This window comes from Bombina bombina, chromosome 5 (genome assembly GCF_027579735.1).
Source record: "Bombina bombina isolate aBomBom1 chromosome 5, aBomBom1.pri, whole genome shotgun sequence".
NCBI classification, from domain to species: Eukaryota; Metazoa; Chordata; class Amphibia; order Anura; family Bombinatoridae; genus Bombina; species Bombina bombina.
The window spans coordinates 193821898-193844962 of record NC_069503.1 but is presented as its reverse complement, the minus strand read 5'-3'; the positions used below and the strand labels follow the sequence as shown (position 1 = coordinate 193844962).

Genomic DNA, 23065 nt, shown 5'->3' with positions numbered 1-23065 from the left:
AACTTTTTGAGTCACCAGCTCCTACTGAGCATGTGCAAGAATAAGTGTGTATGCATTTGTGAATGGCTGATGGTTGTCACATGGTACGTGTATGCATTTGTGATTGGCTGATGGCTGTCACATTGTACAGGGGGAGTGGAAAAAGACATAACGTTTAAAATTGTCAGAAAAAAAATCTACTACTCATTTGAAGTTCAGACTAAGTGCTATTGCATTGTCTTGTTACCTTGCAATTGTTGATTATACAAATCTACTGTGTTGACTGGTCCTTTAAAAGGGCTTGCTTTCACCTTTTGAGAGCCCACTATAGAGAAAGGAAGCCGCAGAGCAAAGTTAGTGGTAATGTTATTGTACAGTATCTTCGATTTTTTTTTTCTGGTTGCTTGAGTTCTGGTTAACTGAGAGTTTACTGTATATAAAAAAATATATAAATATCACATTCATTTGGAATTATTTCTTAAAGTCTGAGTTCTAATTTGGAAAGAGAAGGAACATCTCTAAATAGTGATTGCTCTCATTTCCAATTAAAACATTATTAAAGGTCGTTAGGTCAGCATGAAACAGAGGCATCATCAGACCACACAATTTGTGACATCTTGGATGACATAACCTAGTTAAGTCATTGATGACAATTTAAACAAAAGGTGAAGAAAAAGAATGTGTAATCTCATTGTAGGGGATGTTGGAGGCGCCAAATATCTAAAAGATGTAAAGTTTGCAAGACTTTACCTATGGAGCATGTTACTGCCCTAGCTAGATATGAGATGTTTCTGTAGAGCTATCAAGATGTGGTTCAAGGGGAAGATTAAAGTCCCCACCCAATTATATCGGTCCCTTTGTGACATTGAACAGTTTATGCTGCTTTGAAAAATATTATACATTTTGCTACGGTCATGGGTCTACCATAAAGCAGATAATAAGATAAGTTTACCAGTGATAATAAGAAGTTTACCTTCAGCATCTTTGCTAAGTGTTATTAAAAGGGACATGGAACCCAAAAAAATTCTTTCATGATTTAGTTAGAGCATGTGATTTTGAACAACATTCTAATTTACTTCTATTATCATTTTTTCTTCTTTCTGTTGATATCTTTTGTTGAAAAACAGTGACAAGCTCAGCAACCTGCCCATTTCTTGAGCACTATATGGCAACAGTTTTGCAAGAATGCTATTCTTTTACAAGAGCACTAGATGGCAGCACTTTTTCCTGCCATGTAGTGTTCCATATGCCTACCTAGGTTTCTCTTCAACAAAGGATATCATAAGAACAAAGGGAATTTGAAAATAGTAGTAAATTGGAAACTTTTTTTAAAATTGGTATGTTCTGTGGGAATCACAAAATATTTTTTAAGGTTTCATATCCCTTTAAGTGTTATTAATTCAAAGGGGACATTTCGACTAACAAAGATGGCTACTCCATTTCTTTCTAATGACACGGTGAGTCCACAGAATCATCAATTACTGTTGGGAATATCACTCCTGGCCAGCAGGAGGAGGCAAAGAGCACCACAGCAAAGCTGATAAATATCACTTCCTACCCACAATCCCGCAGTCATTCTCTTTGATTCTAGTGCAAGGAGGAGGTGAAGTAATTAGGTGTCTGATTATGATTCTTCTTTCAAGATATTTTTATTTTGAAGTCAGGGCAGGATTGCTCTGATCTTCCATCACAATTTGGGTCTAGCTGTACTCCACGTCAGTCTCTTCAGTAGCGCTGTGGTAGCTTTAAAGCAGTTAGGAACTTGTAAAGTGAGCTTTGCTGCGTTGTCCTAACAGTTTGCTGCCCTATGTCAGAATAACAGAGTAGGCTTACTTTGTTATTTCTTTTTTTCCGCAGGTTTCTGTGAGGAGTGGCATCCTTTCATGCCTTGAGTCATCCTCCTGCCAAACGGCTAGAATGCAGGTAAGTGCCTTTTCGTCTTCTGGGGCTGGGAGACTGGCACTAAAAAGTGTTAAAAGTAGTTCCCTCTCTGTAGCTTATATGGGATGTATATATCCTTTACAATGATATCTGAGGCAGTATGTAGGCACTTCATGGTGACAGGAGACTAGGGGTTAATATAGAATCCCCTGTATTTATATTTGGCATGTTAGAAGCTCCTATGGTGTTAATGACCCCTCTATCTAATTTTTATTCCTTTTATGTTGTATAACTTTTTCATTTCAGTAGCGCGTACAATCGTATCTAGTGAGCTTCTATCTTTTTAGAGAGGACACCATTATGGTGGTTTGGAGGCTAGCTTGCTGCAGTGTAGTGTGTCTGCGCGCTTCATTTGCGCTCAATGTTGGCTCAAAGTCGAGGGAACTTCAAGCTGGTCTAATGAACGCCCTGGCAGTTCCTTAAAACTTCAGGTTGGCTTATCTTTTTCTACGGTTTGCTCTTCTTCCATGAGTCATCGCTTGGATCAAGCAGGAGAGAACATCTGTGATTCTTTTAGGTCCTGCGTGATCTCGCAGGATCTGGTATGTGGATCCTAGTAGATAAGTCATCTCTACCTCTGTGGAATCTTCGGTTGAGGAGCGTCTTCTTCAGGATCCCTTCTTCCATCCAAACCTTGTTTCTCTAAAGCGGACTGCATGGATTTTCTGAGTCGGTCATTAAGACCATGATGCAGGTTCGTAAAGGTTTGTCTCTAGAAAGATTTACCATAAGATATGGCGTAGATATCTTATTGGTGTGTTTCTAAGAGAGATTCTTGGAGTAAGTTTAGGTTTCCAGGGATTTTGTTTTTTTCTCCAGAGAGGCCTTGAGAAGAGGTTATCTGTCAGTACTCTTAAAGGTCAGATTTTTGCTTTATCTATTTGTTGCAAAGCGTCTGGCGGATGTGCTGGATTTTAAATCCTTTTGTCAGACTCTGGTTAGAATCAGGTCTGTGTTTAATTCAGTTGTTCCACTTTGGAGCCTTAATTTGCTTCTTAAGGTTTTTCAACGGGCTCTGTTTGAGCCTATGCATGCCATAGATATTAAGTCATTATCTTGGAAATTTTGTTTTTTTATTGCCATTTCCTCTGCTTGGAGGGTTTCTGAACTCTGTTTGGCAGTGTGATTTCTTTTATCTCCTATTTCATGCAGATATGCAGTTTTCTGTACCAAGTTTGGTTTTCTTCCAAAGGGACAGGTTTTCTAATCCGGAATTTGTTGTTCCTTCTCTCTGTCCTAATCCTTCTTCTCATAATGAACGTTTATTACACAACTTAGATGTTGTGCGGGTTCTTATATTTTTTTTATCTGCAAGCTACGAGGATCTTTCGTCAGTTTTCTGCATTGTTTGTTGTTTTTTCTGATAAACGTTAGGGTCAGAAAGCTTCTGCCACTAATCTTTCTCTCGGGTTGAGAATTGTTTTCGTTTGTCATATGAGACTGCTGGACAGCAGCCTCCTGAGAGTATTACAGCTCATTCCACCTGGACGGTGTCTTTTTCCTGGGCCTTCAAGAGTGAGGCCTCTGTAGATCAGATCTGTAAGGCTGCTACTTGGTCTTTTTTTACACAATTTTTATAAGCTCTAAAATTGAATGTTATGTTGTGGTTCAGTGACTGGCTAGCTGGGCTTGCAAGAAGAGGGTCCAGGGTTCAAATCCATCTTCAGGGGATGGTTGTAATCTCTTCATGCCCTTCAAGATGTGTTTTCTTTTTCCTCGGCTGTGGTTTCTTTTGGGAGAAAGGTTCGTCAAGCAGTGATGCCTTCTGTTTAGGTAACCTGTCTTGCCCTCCCATATCATCTGTGTCCTCTAGCTTGGGTATTGATTCCCAACAGTAATTGATGATTCCGTGGACTCACACTGTCATTAGAAAGAAAACAAAATTTATGCTTACCTGATGCATTTATTTTTCTTGACACGGCGAGTCCACTGCCCGCCCTATATATTTCGGACAAGTTTTTTGTCGTATAAAACCTCAGGCACCTCTGCACCTTGTATTGCTTTCTCTCCTTTCCTTTGCTCGAATGACTGAGGGATTGTCGGTAGGAAGTGATATTTATCAGCTTTGCTGTGGTGCTATTTGCCTCCTCCTGCTGGCCTGGAGAGATATTCCCAACAGTAATTGTTGATTCCGTGGACTCAACGTGTCAAGAAAGAAATAAATTTATCAGGTAAGCATAAATTTTGTTTTTATTTACTAGTATTTGAGCTAAAAAAAGTGCTGGGGTAATAGTACGTAGGAATTACTGGCTCATGAGTTAGATGATAGTGAAGACTATATCTGCATGTTTTTTTAAAAACCCATAACATTTTGCCTAAGAATCGTTACGTTATGAGCTTTGGGTTTAGGTACATGATTATACAGTATATGATTATATTCCATATCCTTGTGAAGAATATCCGTTCTACCAATCACCAAGCACTACATCTTTATTAATCTGCATCTTAGTTTCTGGTGCCATAAAAATAAATTTAGAAAATAATCCAATATCCAATAAACCAGAGCTGTTTAAGTTAAACATTTTGAAACTTTATTTAGCAGCATAAATATGAATAAAAAATACATATTATAACCAACAGGGTTAACTCAAGTTGGAGATAGTATTTGCTAAGCAGGCATTTCATGAGAAGCGTTTCCCTCATTACTATCGCTTCAAGTACACACAGGTCAACAATTTGTCTACCTTGATAGAAAGTCCCAGTGATGCTCACATAATGTAATATTCTTACTCTCAAACACAATGGAAGCTGGATTCAATATGAGCTGCAAATACAAGAAGAGGATAGCGCTCCAGTTTTTTACAGATGTTGTGCTCCCCTGGGGGGAAGGGGCTTAACTCAAAAATTGTGTCTGTTCCCGCCGAGATGTGGTTTGCAAACTCATTGGTTTTGGTGTCCAGAGGCTAAATACTGTGTTCCCCTCACATACTCTCCTGGTGAAGCTGACATGAGGACCCAGATGCCCTGTTAGACAGTTGTGTGGCTTCTATCCCAGGAGCTCATTCATGTACAGTTGCTTTGTTCCCTTATTTGGTTACTTGTTATGATGATTAGTTTTCACCTCCTACAAAACTCTTTGTAGTGTTAAACATATGATTAGCCACAGTGTATTGGCCCTAAAATATGTACATTTTAGTCTATAGCTGTTTCGTGCTCAGGACAGGTTCTACAGTAGGGGTATAACTATGGTTTTAACCTTTTTGTGGTGGTTTAACTCCTTGTACCAAGGAATATTAATGTAGCAGTAAAATGCTGTATCAAATTAGAGCACCCATTTGTCTTTAATCTATACAATTTGTAGTTCACAATATTTTTATTCCTACGCTTGTATTTTTGTGCCTAATGTATAAATTTGTGTTGTCACATTTCATTTAAAAAGTCACTGATCTGTGGTGCTGCAAGGGGTGGGCAGTTTATCCAACATGAAAAGTTGACTTTATCTGAAATCCAGGAAATATACTGTATCTATGCAAATATCGCTATTTGTTTCCCAGGTCCTGTACGTATTTATTTTTTGTTCCATTTGATATTTTGGCGTCACTGCTGTTGTCTGAACTTCCAACAGGAGAGAGAGCTGTTTACATTTTATTTCTCCAACATAGGTGTGTCCGGTCCACGGCGTCATCCTTACTTGTGGGATATTCTCTTCCCCAACAGGAAATGGCAAAGAGCCCAGCAAAGCTGGTCACATGATCCCTCCTAGGCTCCGCCTTCCCCAGTCATTCTCTTTGCCGTTGCACAGGCAACATCTCCACGGAGATGGCTCAGAGTTTTTTGGTGTTTAAATGTAGTTTTTATTCTTCAATCAAGAGTTTGTTATTTTAAAATAGTGCTGGTATGTACTATTTACTCTGAAACAGAAAAGAGATGAAGATTTCTGTTTGTAAGAGGAAAATGATTTTAGCAACCGTTACTAAAATCGATGGCTGTTTCCACACAGGACTGTTGAGAGGAATTATCTTCGGTTGGGGGAAACAGTGAGCAGACTTTGGCTGCTTGAGGTATGACACATTTCTAACAAGACTTGGTAATGCTGGAAGCTGTCATTTTCCCTATGGGATCCGGTAAGCCATTTTCTTAATTTTCAATATAAGAATACAAGGGCTTCACAAGGGCTTTAAAGACTGGTAGACATTTTTCTGGGCCAAAACGATTACTATATAAGCATGTTTAATGGTTTATAACTTAGGAGAGTTATTTTAATCTTGGCAAATTGTTAAAAAAACGGACAGGCACTGTATTGGACACCTTTTTCACTGGGGGCCTTTTCTAGTCATAGGCAGAGCCTCATTTTCGCGCCACTAATGCGCAGTTGTTTTTGAGAAGCAAGGCATGCAGATGCATGTGTGAGGAGCTCAGATCCACTGAAAAAGCTTATTGAAGGCGTCATTTGGTATCGTATTCCCCTCTGGGCTTGGTTGGGTCTCAGCAAAGCAGATACCAGGGACTGTATAGGGGTTAAATGTAAAAACGGCTCCGGTTCCGTTATTTTAAGAGTTAAAGCTTTCAAATTTGGTGTGCAATACTTTTAAGGCTTTATGACACTGTGGTGAAATTTTGAACATTTCCTTCATACTTTCGCGTATATTCAGTAAAAAAGTGTGTTCAGTTTAAAATTTAAAGAGACAGTAACGGTTTTATTTTAAAACGTTTTTTGTGCTTTGTTACCAAGTTTATGCCTATTAACATGTCTGAACTATCAGATAGACGATGTTCTGTATGTTCGGAAGCCAAGGTTCCTATCCATTTAAATATATGTGATAAATGTGACAAACAAAGTAGGGACAATGATACCACTGATAATAATGTTGCCCAAAACGATTCCTTAAGTGAGGGGAGTAAGCATGGTACTGCATCATCCCCTTCTATGTCTACACCAGTCTTGCCCACTCAGGAGGCCCCTAGTACATCTAGTGCACCAATCCTCCTTACTATGCAACAATTAACGGCTGTAATGGATAATTCTATTAAAAACATTTTAGCCAAAATGCCCACTTATCAGCGAAAGCGCGACTGCTCTGTTTTAGATACTGAAGAGCATGAGGACGCTGATGATAATGGTTCTGACATGCCCTTACACCAGTCTGAAGGGGCTAGGGAGGTTTTGTCTGAGGGAGAAATTTCAGATTCAGGAAAAATTTTTCAACAAGCTGAACCTGATGTTATTACATTTAAATTTAAATTGGAACATCTCCGCGCTCTGCTTAAGGAGGTGTTATCTACTCTGGATGATTGTGACAATTTGGTCATTCCAGAGAAATTATGTAAAATGGACAGGTTCCTAGAGGTCCCGGTGCCCCCCGAAGCTTTTCCTATACCCAAGCGGGTGGCGGACATTGTAAATAAAGAATGGGAAAGGCCCGGCATACCTTTTGTCCCTCCCCCTATATTTAAGAAATTATTTCCTATGGTCGACCCCAGGAAGGACTTATGGCAGACAGTCCCCAAGGTCGAGGGGGCGGTTTCTACTCTAAACAAACGCACCACTATCCCTATAGAAGATAGTTGTGCTTTTAAAGATCCTATGGACAAAAAATTAGAGGGTTTGCTTAAAAAGATGTTTGTTCAGCAAGGTTACCTTCTACAACCAATTTCATGCATTGTTCCTGTCACTACAGCAGCGTGTTTCTGGTTCGAGGAACTAGAAAAGTCGCTCAATCAAGCATCCTCTTATGAGGAGGTTATGGACAGAGTTCAAGCACTTAAGTTGGCTAACTCTTTTACCTTAGACGCCACTTTGCAATTAGCTAGATTAGCGGCGAAAAATTCAGGGTTTGCTATTGTGGCGCGCAGAGCGCTTTGGCTAAAGTCTTGGTCAGCGGATGCGTCCTCCAAGAACAAATTGCTTAACATACCTTTCAAGGGGAAAACGCTGTTTGGCCCTGACTTGAAAGAGATTATTTCAGATATCACTGGGGGTAAGGGCCACGCCCTTCCTCAGGATAGGTCTTTTAAGGCTAAAAATAAACCAAATTTTCGTCCCTTTCGCAGAAACGGACCAGCCTCAAGTTCTACATCCTCTAAGCAAGAGGTTAATACTTCTCAAACCAAGCCAGCCTGGAGGCCAATGCAAGGCTGGAACAAAGGTAAGCAGGCCAAGAAACCTGCCACTGCTACCAAGACAGCATGAGATGTTGGCCCCCGATCCGGGACCGGATCTGGTGGGGGGCAGACTTTCTCTCTTCGCTCAGGCTTGGGCAAGAGATGTTCTGGATCCTTGGGCGCTAGAAATAGTCTCCCAAGGTTATCTTCTGGAATTCAAGGAGCTACCCCCAAGGGGAAGGTTCCACAGGTCTCAATTGTCTTCAGACCACATAAAAAGACAGGCATTCTTACATTGTGTAGAAGACCTGTTAAAAATGGGAGTATTTCATCCTGTTCCATTAGGAGAACAAGGGATGGGATTCTACTCCAATCTGTTCATAGTTCCCAAAAAAGAGGGAACATTCAGACCAATCTTAGATCTCAAGATCCTAAACAAATTTCTCAAGGTTCCATCGTTCAAGATGGAAACCATTCGGACAATTCTTCCTACCATCCAGGAAGGTCAATTCATGACCACGGTGGATTTAAAGGATGCGTATCTACATATTCCTATCCACAAGGAACATCATCGGTTCCTAAGGTTCGCCTTTCTGGACAAGCATTACCAGTTTGTGGCACTTCCATTCGGATTAGCCACTGCTCCAAGAATTTTCACAAAGGTACTAGGGTCCCTTCTAGCGGTGCTAAGACCAAGGGGCATTGCAGTAGTACCTTACTTGGACGACATACTGATTCAAGCGTCGTCTCTACCACAAGCAAAGGCTCATACGGACATTGTCCTGGCCTTTCTCAGATCTCACGGGTGGAAAGTGAACGTAGAAAAAAGTTCTCTATCTCCGTCAACAAGAGTTCCCTTCTTGGGAACAATAATAGACTCCTTAGAAATGAGGATTTTTCTGACAGAGGCCAGAAAATCAAAACTTCTAAGCTCTTGTCAAGTACTTCATTCTGTTCTTCTTCCTTCCATAGCGCAGTGCATGGAAGTAATAGGTTTGATGGTCGCGGCAATGGACATAGTTCCTTTTGCGCGAATTCATCTAAGACCATTACAACTGTGCATGCTCAGTCAGTGGAATGGGGATTATACAGACTTGTCTCCGACGATACAAGTAGATCAGAGGACCAGAGATTCACTCCGTTGGTGGCTGACCCTGGACAACCTGTCACAAGGGATGAGCTTCCGCAGACCAGAGTGGGTCATTGTCACGACCGACGCCAGTCTGGTGGGCTGGGGAGCGGTCTGGGAACCCCTGAAAGCTCAGGGTCTTTGGTCTCGGGAAGAATCTCTTCTCCCGATAAATATTCTGGAACTGAGAGCGATATTCAATGCTCTCAAGGCTTGGCCTCAGCTAGCAAAGGCCAAATTCATACGGTTTCAATCAGACAACATGACGACTGTTGCGTATATCAACCATCAGGGGGGAACAAGGAGTTCCCTGGCGATGGAAGAAGTGACCAAAATAATTCAATGGGCGGAGACTCACTCCTGCCACTTGTCTGCAATCCACATCCCAGGAGTGGAAAATTGGGAAGCGGATTTTCTGAGTCGTCAGACATTTCATCCGGGGGAGTGGGAACTCCATCCGGAAATCTTTGCCCAAATAATTCAATTGTGGGGCATTCCAGACATGGATCTGATGGCGTCTCGTCAGAACTTCAAGGTTCCTTGCTACGGGTCCAGATCCAGGGATCCCAAGGCGACTCTAGTGGATGCACTAGTAGCACCTTGGAACTTCAACCTAGCTTATGTGTTCCCACCGTTTCCTCTCATTCCCAGGCTGGTAGCCAGGATCAAACAGGAGAGGGTATCGGTGATCTTGATAGCTCCTGCGTGGCCACGCAGGACTTGGTATGCAGATCTGGTGAATATGTCATCGGCTCCACCATGGAAGCTACCTTTGAGACAGGACCTTCTTGTTCAAGGTCCGTTCGAACATCCGAATCTGGCCTCACTCCAACTGACTGCTTGGAGATTGAACGCTTGATTTTATCAAAGCGAGGGTTCTCAGATTCTGTCATTGATACTCTTGTTCAGGCTAGAAAGCCTGTAACTAGAAAAATCTACCATAAAATATGGAAAAAATATATCTGTTGGTGTGAATCTAAAGGATTCCCATGGAACAAGATAAAAATTCCTAAGATTCTATCCTTTCTTCAAGAAGGTTTGGAGAAAGGATTATCTGCAAGTTCTTTGAAGGGACAGATTTCTGCTTTATCTGTTTTACTTCACAAAAAGCTGGCGGCTGTGCCAGATGTTCAAGCTTTTGTTCAGGCTCTGGTTAGAATCAAGCCTGTTTACAAACCTTTGACTCCTCCTTGGAGTCTCAATTTAGTTCTTTCAGTTCTTCAGGGGGTTCCGTTTGAACCCCTACATTCCGTTGATATCAAGTTATTATCTTGGAAAGTTTTGTTTTTTTCTGCTAGAAGAGTTTCAGAGTTATCTGCTCTGCAGTGTTCTCCTCCTTATCTGGTGTTCCATGCAGATAAGGTGGTTTTGCGTACTAAACCTGGTTTTCTTCCGAAAGTTGTTTCTAACAAAAATATTAACCAGGAGATAGTCGTGCCTTCTTTGTGTCCGAATCCAGTTTCAAAGAAGGAACGTTTGTTGCACAATTTGCACAATTTGGATGTAGTTCGTGCTCTAAAATTCTATTTAGAGGCTACAAAGGATTTCAGACAAACATCTTCCTTGTTTGTTGTTTATTCTGGTAAAAGGAGAGGTCAAAAAGCAACTTCTACCTCTCTCTCTTTTTGGCTTAAAAGCATCATCCGATTGGCTTATGAGACTGCCGGACGGCAGCCTCCTGAAAGAATCACAGCTCATTCCACTAGGGCTGTGGCTTCCACATGGGCCTTCAAGAACGAGGCTTCTGTTGATCAGATATGTAAGGCAGCGACTTGGTCTTCACTGCACACTTTTACCAAATTTTACAAATTTGATACTTTTGCTTCTTCTGAGGCTATTTTTGGGAGAAAGGTTTTGCAAGCCGTGGTGCCTTCCATCTAGGTGACCTGATTTGCTCCCTCCCATCATCCGTGTCCTAAAGCTTTGGTATTGGTTCCCACAAGTAAGGATGACGCCGTGGACCGGACACACCTATGTTGGAGAAAACAGAATTTATGTTTACCTGATAAATTACTTTCTCCAACGGTGTGTCCGGTCCACGGCCCGCCCTGGTTTTTTAATCTTGTCTGATGATTTATTTTCTCTAACTACAGTCACCACGGTATCATATGATTTCTCCTATGCAAATATTCCTCCTTTACGTCGGTCGAATGACTGGGGAAGGCGGAGCCTAGGAGGGATCATGTGACCAGCTTTGCTGGGCTCTTTGCCATTTCCTGTTGGGGAAGAGAATATCCCACAAGTAAGGATGACGCCGTGGACCGGACACACCGTTGGAGAAAGTAATTTATCAGGTAAACATAAATTCTGTTTTTCACAGAAGCCATTTGTTGGACTTATAGTAGAGATAACCCCTTGTCTGCCAGAGGAAATAAAAACATGAGATCCGATTTTTCAATATGAAGGCAAATATAATATAAAAACAGATACCACAAATTATTAATACGTTCAGCAGAAATTATTCTTGCGGATGTTTTTGTGGAAATTACAAATATAAAACTGTATTTTACACATGGGAATATATTCAACATCTCCCAGATAGGAGGTGTGTTCTATTAATGTTTTATAATAATCTTTTTGTTATTATTAGGTAATAATCTGCATGGTTCTGGTGCCTACATATGTCTGCTGTATCTCACTCATGTTGGCCATGCAATATTCATGTAAGGTTAACTGCTGTTATTGCTAAGAAGTGACGTTTGTGGCATTTTAGGCTCTCGCTAGTCAAACTTTAATGACATTCTGATTTGTTTATAGTACAGTTTGTTTGAGAAAAAAAAAACAACTTGCGCATAAAGGGACATAAAAGCCAACTATTTTCTTTCATGATTTAGGTAGAACACACAATTTAAAAAAAACTTTCCAGTTTACTTCTATTATCTAATTCCCTTCTTTCTCTTGGTATCATTTGTTGGATGAGCAGCAATGCACTAGTGGTTTCTAACTGAACACATGGGTGAGCCAATGACAATTTGGTGTACAAATATGCAGCCACCAATCAGCAGCTAGAACCTAGGTTCTTTGCTGCTTCTGAGCTTGCCTAGATAAACCTTTCAGCAAAGGATAGCAAGAGAAGAAATCAAATTAAATAATAGAAGTAAATTGTGAAGTTGTTTAAAATGATATGCTCTGTCTAAATCATGAAAGTCTAATTATGACTTTACTGTCCCTTTTTTAACAGGCTGACGCATAAACCAAGCTACATTATTTAAAGGGACATTAAACATTAAATACATTTAATAAGTACAGTATTGAGGTTATTCGCCTCGTCTGTCTGATCATGGGTGCAGTCATGATGAAATCTTTCACTGCATTCCAGTGCGGACCTGTTTGCACATGTGCAACAACTCTCCTTCAGATACCTGCAGTGTAACCCAGGTTCCAAAATGGCAGCACCCATGATTAGAGGGAGCCGGTGCATGTAGTTTGTGTTTGGTGTCCCTTTTTAAAGGAGCAGTCTGGTCAAATCTGAAAAGCATTAGTGTATTCATTTTTGGAAGGAGGCACTTTTTGCATTTTATACTTATTAAATGTTTCATATGCTGTTCAAGGAGACTTTATTTTGTTCCTTAAGGGACATGGAACCCAACTTTTTCTCTTTTATGATTCAGTAGAGAATGTGATTTTAATCCATATTCCAATTTACTTCTATTCTAAATGTTTCTTCATTCTCTTGGTATCCTTAGTTGAAGGAGCTAGCTGAACACATCTGGTGAATCAATGATAAGAGGCATTTATGTGCAGCCACCAATCAGCAGCTATCTCCCAGTAATACATTGCTGTTTCTAAGTCTACCTATGTTTGCTTTTCAACTAAGGATATTTGATAATAGAAGTAAATTGGAAAGTTGTTTAAAATCACGTTCTGCCTGAATCGTGAAAGAAACAATAGTGCTCTTAACGGAACACTAAATGCAGTAGAACTACATATTTAACAAGCACAGAATAAAAAGACAATGCAATAACACCTTATCTGAATTTCAAATAAGCAGTCATATTTTTTTTTGACAAATTATTTTTTTCTCCCATTTTCTGGACCCTAGCATCATATGACAAACATCAGCCAATCACAGACTAGTATACGTATACCCTGTGTTTGTGCACATGCTCAGTAGGATCTTGTTCCCCAGAAAGTGTGCATATAAAAAGACTTAAACATTTTTTCATAATGGAATTAAAACTGCATGCTCTTTATGAATCATAAAGTTTATTTTGACTTGAGTGTCCATTTAAAGGCACTCTAAACCCCTTTAAATTGATGGGTGATACAGTCAATTAGTAGCTGTGCTGCCTATGAGTTCAAACGTTTAATAAAGAGTTAATGTAGGATTTGTAGTTAATGTAGTAATTTATTTACAATGCTTTTAAAGCATTGCAGAAAAGTAATAAGTCCCTTTAATAGAGCATCTGCATACGTTCTGCATAAGATCCCTATCAGAGCTCTTTTATAACTTGATTGTAACAGTATTGCTTGACCACTGCTGCCAAGTCACTGTGTTCTATACGTCCTTGTATATGAGCTGTAGGTCCAAATAGGGTGACACATATGGATCCCATAGGTTCAGGTGCCCAGAAATGGGAGCTATTCAAATATCATGTAGTGTCTGACATGCTTTATCGTTTTATTGAATTCAGCATCCCGTGTTGTACCTTTCCTCTATTGAAAGGGTTAAGTGTTTGGGGAATGTCGGGACGCAAGCCTTGACATTCCAGCCACGCTCACAATTGAGCGATACCTCTCAGGAATGTCTGTCCCATGTGCAGGTAAAATATAGACACTCAATGACAAGAATCCATTTTTCTTTTGTGAGCTAATTGCCTGGAAAGCTTTTAAACAAACAAGGTTGAGTAATCTCTTGGGCGTGTGAAACACCCTTCATGGCAGCAGCGCTAAATGCCTGTGAATAGCTGGAGACAACTAGTAGAGTTTAATCTTCTGTTTAACAGACAACTTGTTTTTATTTTCATTTTCTCTCCGATTGCTGTTAAAAAGAAAAATTAAGCACGTTTCTGTATATTTATTGGCCACATCACCTGACATAATCCACCAGCATATGAAACAGGTACATCCATATGTAAACAGGTGAATCCCCAGGTTAGTTCTGCATTTAACAATGAGTTAAAGGGGCATTAAAGTTATTATTTATATTTGTGTAACATATACCAACAGATATCACTGCTTTGCAAAAGAACTGTATCCAAAATATATATTTGATTTTTTTGTGTGTGTTGGTAATTTACAAGGTTATGTCTGTCAAGGATAGTCTAGGGATACACCCTTTTAAAAACCTGGTTGGGACTCTTATTTCTTTCTTCTTTTCTGCTGTGTTGGTTAGGTAAAGAGATAAATGAGTTTGTGCTAATCTAAGTAATCACTGTGCAGAATGTTAGAGTGAAAAACTTCCACCATACCTAAAGGGAAGCTCTACTCCATACATTTTATTATTTAAAGGGCTAGATAATCCCTTTATTACCCATTCTCCAGTTTATATTAATATACTTTTTACCTCTGTGATTACCTTGTATCTAAGCCTCTGCAAACGGTCATCTTATCTCAGTGCTATTTACAACCAATCAGTGGTGACTCATTTGTAACTTGACAGGAGTGAGCACATTGTTATCTATATGACACACATGAACTAGCAGTTTCACTGTGAAAAGCTAATAAAATGCACTTAAAGTTGGCCTGCAGGGTCTTAGAAACGGGCAGATATTTAGAGTTTTAAAGGTTATAAAGTATATTAATATAACATTGTTGGTTGTGCAAAGCTGAGGAATGGGTAGTAAAGGCGTTATGGATTTTGGAGTAGACCGTCCCTTTAAGTATGATGGCAGCACTCCAATCTTTCTGGAGGGAGCAAAGCAAGGTATTTGAGGTATTAGATAAAGTGGGCATAATAATCATATGGCAATAATTAATATGAGGGTAAGGTAGGTTTCAGTTTAATACTCCTTTAATACCTTGCTAAGCCTGTAAGCATGTTGTCCATTATTCTTAATATTGTACCCATATTTGTGTTCAAAATACAAGTCAAGATGATCCAATCATCCGTTATCCGTTTCTATTCACTAATTTTCTGGTGTTTGTTCTTTCCTCTGGTGTTTGTTCTTTCTGGTCCCCCCCCCCCCCCCCTCTTTTTCCCTATAAATACACAACTCTTTTTTTACTGGGTGTCTTTCTGTATTTGTGTGTGTCTGTGCATGTGCAGGCTGAGTATACTGCTCAGTACATTTCTCTCTGTCTTTCTCTTTTGGCAAAACTAGATCAGGTGTTACAAAAATAAAGGTCAGGTTCACTGGCGCTAAAGGTTTAGCGTCCTGGTCACAAGCGAGCTTACAATCTAAATTGTATTTTTCAGTGCAGAGTGCTCTGTAGTGTGAAGAATTTGAATGTGCGTTTACAAAAGGTAAGATTTAGCTGTGAGGAATATAATTCTACTCTTAAAATTGAATGTATTAATTTAAAATCGATTCCATAGAATCAGTGACCTTCACCAATAAAGATTTAGAGCTGCATTTATTAAAGTCACAGTCTACTTGAAAATGTTTGTTTAAATTGATAGATAATTCCTTTATTACCCATTTCCTAGTTTTGCGTAACCAACACTGTTAATACACTTTTCTCCAACATAGGTGTGTCCGGTCCACGGCGTCATCCTTACTTGTGGGATATTCTCTTCCCCAACAGGAAATGGCAAAGAGCCCAGCAAAGCTGGTCACATGATACCTCCTAGGCTCCGCCTTCCCCAGTCATTCTCTTTGCCGTTGCACAGGCAACATCTCCACGGAGATGGCTAAGAGTTTTTTGGTGTCCAGTTTCAAAGAAGGAACGTTTGTTGCACAATTTGGATGTAGTTCGTGCTCTAAAATTCTATTTAGAGGCTACAAAGGATTTCAGACAAACATCTTCCTTGTTTGTTGTTTATTCTGGTAAAAGGAGAGGTCAAAAAGCAACTTCTACCTCTCTCTCTTTTTGGCTTAAAAGCATCATCCGATTGGCTTATGAGACTGCCGGACGGCAGCCTCCTGAAAGAATCACAGCTCATTCCACTAGGGCTGTGGCTTCCACATGGGCCTTCAAGAACGAGGCTTCTGTTGATCAGATATGTAAGGCAGCGACTTGGTTTTCCCTGCACACTTTTACCAAATTTTACAAATTTGATACTTTTGCTTCTTCTGAGGCTATTTTTGGGAGAAAGGTTTTGCAAGCCGTGGTGCCTTCCATCTAGGTGACCTGATTTGCTCCCTCCCATCATCCGTGTCCTAAAGCTTTGGTATTGGTTCCCACAAGTAAGGATGACGCCGTGGACCGGACACACCGATGTTGGAGAAAACAGAATTTATGCTTACCTGATAAATTACTTTCTCCAACGGTGTGTCCGGTCCACGGCCCGCCCTGGTTTTTTAATCAGGTCTGATGAATTATTTTCTCTAACTACAGTCACCACGGTATCATATGATTTCTCCTATGCATATTCCTCCTTTACGTCGGTCGAATGACTGGGGAAGGCGGAGCCTAGGAGGGATCATGTGACCAGCTTTGCTGGGCTCTTTGCCATTTCCTGTTGGGGAAGAGAATATCCCACAAGTAAGGATGACGCCGTGGACCGGACACACCGTTGGAGAAAGTAATTTATCAGGTAAGCATAAATTCTGTTTTTACCTCTGATTACCTTGTATCTAAGCCTCTGCAGACAGCCCCTTATTTATGAGTCAGCACTGATTGGTTAAAATGCAAGTTTGTCAAAAACTGAAATAACTCCACGGAAGTGAGCACAATATTATCTATATGGCACACATGAACTAGCACTGTCTAGCTGAAAGCCTGTCAAAATGCACTGAGAAAGCCTTTAAGGACTTAGAAATGACTACCTAGGTTTACCTTTTAACAAAGAATACAAAGAGAATAAAGCAAATTTGATAATAAAAGTATATTGGATTTTTTTTTTTAAATTGCATGTTCTATTTGAATCATGAAAGTTTAATTTTGTCTTGATTGTCCTTGTGAGCAGTTTAGGCTTGCTCATGTAATCTTGCTTACATCAAATCACCCAGAACTCTCTTATCCAGGGTGATTGACAGAGCAGGACACACCGCTTCACAAGCAGTTGCTTGTGCAATAATTCATGCAGGCAGCCTGTGCAGCCCGTCTGCTGCCCATTCGCTGTGATCATGGGCAGAAAGATTCCCTAGATCGGAACCTTGTCTACCCACCGATTGATAAAAGGTGCCCTTTGTCTTTATACTAGAAAAAGGGGACATGCATTTAGGTTGTGTGGATGATTTAGGTGATTTGAGGCATAACAGAAATGCAGTATGGTTTAGTAGGTGACTTTATGAATGTTTGGGCTATGCATAAGTTCATGCTATAGGCTTCATTTATCAAGCCCTTTTCTCCATTTTAACTGCAGGTTTGCACAAGTGAACCTGCAGTGAGGATTTATCAAGCAGCGCTCATGAGACCGCTGCTTCCCTGCCCTGTTCTCCACCTGTTAGGAGGAGAATTTCCGACCAGAGTGATTGACAGCTCCTGCCTGTGTGTGATTACAATGCGTGCAATGGTAAATGTGGGCAGGGGATTGATGCCCACCTGAGGAGAAGCCGGGCGAGTATGTACACCCCTGTTTGATAAATTGAGCCCTATTTCTTATCTCTCACTCCTTAGGAGGCCAAAAAGCAAATTCTAGGCAATGTGGCAGTGCTATCCAGTGACTCAATATCTTTATCTTAAAGGTAGTAATTCTTGGTTACACCTTTCACAATATTAAAAGCTTAAAGTAGTTTAAAATTGCTTTTAAAGGGACGTGAATCCCAAATATTTTTTTTTATGATTCAGATAGAGAATACAATTTAAAAAGTTTCCAATTTACTTTTAATCAAATTTGCTTAATTCTCATGTTATTCTTTTTTGAAGAGATAGCTGGAAAGGTAGCTGGCATGTTTCTGGAGCACTACATAACAGGAAATAGTGCTGCCATCTAGTGTTCTTGCTAATGTATAACAGCAAAACTGCTGCCATATAGTGCGTCAGACACGTGCACACTCCTGTACTTACCGTCCTGCTTTTCAACAAAGGATAAAAAGAAAATAATAGAAGTACATTGTAAAGCTGTTTAAAATTTTATGTTCTGTCTGAAGCACGGAAGATTCCCCCCCCACCCTTTAACATCTGTTTTATTAAACTGATATTCTGCAAGATCGCTGCTGTTCCGGCAGAATAAAGGAATATTCTCTAATGTACCATGAGTACCTTCCATTTAGTGATTGTCCTGCACTATTGGTGGTTTTCCTTCTGCAAAACCGGTGCAACCAGGAAGCACTACCTTTAAATCACTGGACCCTGAAAAGGAGGACAGCACCGCAGCTTTGCCTATTGTTTGTTTTAGACGATGGATGAGAGACGCTTGCAGCGTCCACCGGGAAAAAGGGGGAAATTATTGGTTACATTTATTTTTATGTATTTTGTATCATATATTTTTTTTTAACCGCTAATTCTGTAACCTTAACATGCTGCAAATCAAATAGCTGCTGTATTTAGCATCAAGTTGAATTGCCAGGTTACAGATTTAGCTTTTTGGCCTCTCTGTGGGACAAAGCATATTTTTTGTTTTTACATAAAGCAACGTGTTTTTTTTGCCCCTTTTATGAATTTCCCTAAGTTTAAAGCTGGATCTGTCTCACTGATTGTCTTCTATAAGTACATTAATCACGGCACTCACCTCTGGAACTGCATTTGGTGCAGAAATACAGGATGGTGTCTTTGCAATTTCCATGTTTAAGCCTGTGAATCCTAAATAAGGCACACTGGGTAATTACTTGTATAGCCCTAATGTAATAACCTGGCACATAAGCCTCAGATAGTCACTGCCTTTATTTATAATAATATACACATTTTTTACGTTTTCTCAGCATGTTTTTGTAAACCTTATCTGACTCAGGTGAAGTGGGAATAAGAATTGTCTGGCAAATACATGTTTATTAAAACCGCAGCGTTTAACACAAGTGACTCTATATACAGAACCTCCCTCGTTTTTTGTTTGTCGGCCCTTTTGGAGCATTAGAAACTTGTCCCTTTTCCCAAGACTCTTATAATTCATTCTTAACTAATGTGTTTGATTATGAGGTTTGGATTCTTGCCATGCAACTGCTTATAAGACCACAGTTTAAAAAGACGTCTCTGCTTAGTTTCTAATTAAACTTGTGTGTTAATGTAACTGGACATTTTAGGCCTTAAGGGGTTGTCTATGGACTTTTTTAAAGGGCTTAAATGGCTTTTCCCTGCTCACTAAGACTTCTGTTTTATGGCCTCCAGCCACAGCCACCTCCTTTTCCCTTTTCCTTTACTGTAACTATGAACCCTAGGAAGAGAGTTGTGAAACCTGAGATTTATATTACAAAAATGTGGAATGTATCAAAGATCTTTTATTACATATGAGTAGTTAAGTAGAAAATCTGTTTTTTCTCCCTAGGTGACGTGTCTTTCAATGTGAATTGTCATAATCTGTCAATATACTTCTTACTAGCACATGGACTCAACTAAATTCTAACATATTCATATTTCTTTTAAAGAGCCATTATAGTGGAACTATGACATGCTCTAATTCGTCAGAGCATGTGATTTTAGCACTATCCTGCAATACTCTATAATTGGCACATATCTGAAGTACTGCTCGGGGCCACAGAGAACTGCTAGCCACCCCCCCCCCCCCCTCCTGTGATGTGCCGCCCGCCTCCCTCACACATATAGTGTCACTGTTTGCATCAGCGATCTTCCTTCATATGGTAACAGCACGATCAGCGCTTCCTTACCATATAAAGGCAGGCATCTTCTGCCTCTGGCTGCAGTCTTAGCTGTCACAGCTAACAGCCAGAACTGCAGCATGAGGCAGAAGGTTGTACGTAGCTACTAGGTCAGTAGGGTACACTGAGCAAAAAACCCTGTGATGTTGTAATTATATCTAATAGCCTTAAGGGGGTAAAACCAAAAATAATATATATTACAAATGTTCAATCTTTATTGCACAAATTATCATTAAATAAATGTGTTAAATTATGCAAATAATTTGTGCTTTGGATTGCAGAAAATGCTCTGTTACAAAGTGGTACTCTGCCCTCACGCAGTTACTTCATAATGCCACCGGCTGGCACAATTGTGGCACATACACATTGACCATATACATTATTGAAATTCATGCTGATTATAGTACATCGGAGAAAGACACATTAAGGAAATAGACCTTTCATAAAATATATACGCACAGACTGTACAAATCACCCATAACAGGGTATTGGTTAGAGAGTCACATAGTATCTGGTTATGACAGCAGCAAGTCTCACTGGGTTTATGCACATTATTGGCATAGAGAGTATTGGCCAAAAAACGTATCATATTGTTAGACAACCCAGACTAGGTTGCTCCTCATAACCCAGGAGTTGTTACATGCAACAAAAGTTCTGACAATTGGACAGCTGGATAACATTAGTCATAGGGCCTAATAATCTAAAGCTCTCTGTTCTGGCTAAGAAGTTTTAGCTTGAGATAGCATTGTTATGCAGTATTCTGGATGTGAAGGAGCGTTACCTACATTACAATAATAAAAAAAGAAAAAAAAAAAAGATTTTTTTAATCGGGCCCTACGTGTTAAAGGACCTCTCAATGCAGTAGAATTGCATAATTAACACGTGCATAATAAAAAGACAATAATTTAACACCAACTCTGAATTTCAAATAAGCAGTAGATTTTGTTCTGACAAATTTATTTTGTCTCCCATTTTTCAGCCCCCTGTATCATGTGACAGACATCAGCCAATCACAGACTAGTATACGTATACCCTGTGAGCTTGTGCACATGCTCAGTAGGATCCTGTTCCCCAGAAAGTGTGAATATAAAAAGACTGTGCAAAATTTGATAATGCAAGTAATTTGTAAAGTGTCTTAAAACTGCAAGCTCAATCTGAATCATATGTTTATTTTGACTTGAGTGTCCCTTTAAGTGTCAGGAAATTCAAATATATAATATAGCCATCATTGCATATAGCATAATGCATTTCCCCCATCTGTAATGAATGTTAACGAGGGCCTAAATACATTTTAAACACCTACATTAGAGGAAGTTCTTCTGTATTACGCCCTCTGATGTCAGGGTGCCACGTTCATAGATCTAAAAGGTCCCAAGATGTAGAAGCCTCTACCTCTTGGGGAGTTGAGGACATCATCATAGAAACGACCACATACAGCTGAGAAGATAAATAACAAACTTGGTGGTACAGGGACATCTAACTCTTTTTGTATAGATATTTATCGTTATTTCATGATAAAATGGGAGAATTTTTTTTTCTTACAGAACCACAGCAGTTCAAGTTGGCAACTGCAAAAGAGTAAATGGTAATATTTTTTTCTGCTGCTTTTTCTACAACCGCTCGTTCCACCTTTTAACAGTTTAAAGGACATTCCAGCCAAAACTGAAATGCACAAGCATTTTTGCAATACACTTGTAGTAGCAAAAAATGTTTAACATAAAAGCTATGAGTTAATAAATAATCATAGACCAGAGCCAAATGTAATAAAAATGTGAAAAAAAAGTTAATATAACAAATTGAAGGATAAGTCAACTCTCATATGAAGATGCTTGTTTATCTTATTCTAATACTTAAAACCATGTAGAAAAACATAGTATAACACCGACCGGTAAAACTCTAACGTAAATGCCTCCAGTGGGGTTTCTTATGTGATTATGATTGTGCAAATTTTTATAAATTAAAAAGTTTTTTTTTATTAAATTGCATGTTCTGCATGATCTGAATTATGAAAGTTTAATTTTGAATTTAGTGTCCCTTTAAGAGGTAAGGGGTTGATTCTATTTGCATAGATTTGCAGAAGAACAGTGAGAATAAACTGATTGTAAATTTTAATGAATTACAGCCCAGTATATAAAATTAATCATTAAAATTTGTGAAAGCCGCTCCATTTTCAAAATATTTACCACTAAGTTATTGTAAACATACCGCCATACCCCCGGCTGCATCTCATACTGTATTTAGCAGATCGATGACAAATCCGGCGTCCTCCAATCGTTCAGTGCTCCACGAGCTGGACGCCAGATTCTGAGCGTGGGCCTGCAATATTGATATCTCACCCTGCGCTATCAATAATGCTCCACTTGTAATCTATGCCAGTGTTTCTCAACCTTTTTGTAGCAAGTACCCCTCTAGGCATACAGTTATTTCCTATGTACCCCAACTTTACGACAAATATTATTAATCTCTCTTACATGAGCAAAAATGGAAATCACGTGTATCACTTGATTTCATAATCTTGTGCCCGATATATTAATGAAGGAAATATATAGGCATCAGAAATTTGTTTTGTTTTCCAGAATTTAATATTTGGCAATATTACCACAGAGAATTATAAACACAAAAAACACAGATACATAGTCCATTGATATTAATAATTATATGCAATCAATGTGCTTCTTATATTAAAAAAAAGAAGTAAATACAAAATATTCTGCTATATGATAGAAGTAGTATGTATGGTACCATCTTTCTATTTGTAATAACCATTTCATGCAGTTAATCTATCTCAGCACACGTCAGTATGATGCACTTTACCTATTTCACAGTGGCACATTTATCTTCCACTCGTCTGTGTGACACTTGGTCACAGTAATACACTCTGTGTTCATATCAGTGAAGCTCATCTCCAGCCCTCATATGTCACTAACAAGCCAGAATTTAAGGTTTTACCAATTTGAGGTGAATCGGTGATTGAGCAGTCGTCCAACCCAGGTAGGGAAATACTCACACTCACACTCTGATTCAGCTGTGATCTGCACTACCATCCCTGCTCCACCAAAGCTCTTCTGTGTTTTTAAACTTGTATTATTCTTATAATTAAATATCTGTGAAACCAATGTGCGAGAATTATAAGCAGAAAGATAATTCTTGCCAATTCCCTCTAACCTCTCCTCTC

General features: G+C 39.4%; 1 protein-coding gene across 3 annotated transcripts in view; it reads left to right on the top strand.

The window, feature by feature from the left end:
• Positions 1 to 23065, top strand: part of LMBR1 (limb development membrane protein 1) — a 777013-nt gene that overhangs the window by 262184 nt on the left and 491764 nt on the right. The window lies entirely within an intron of this gene.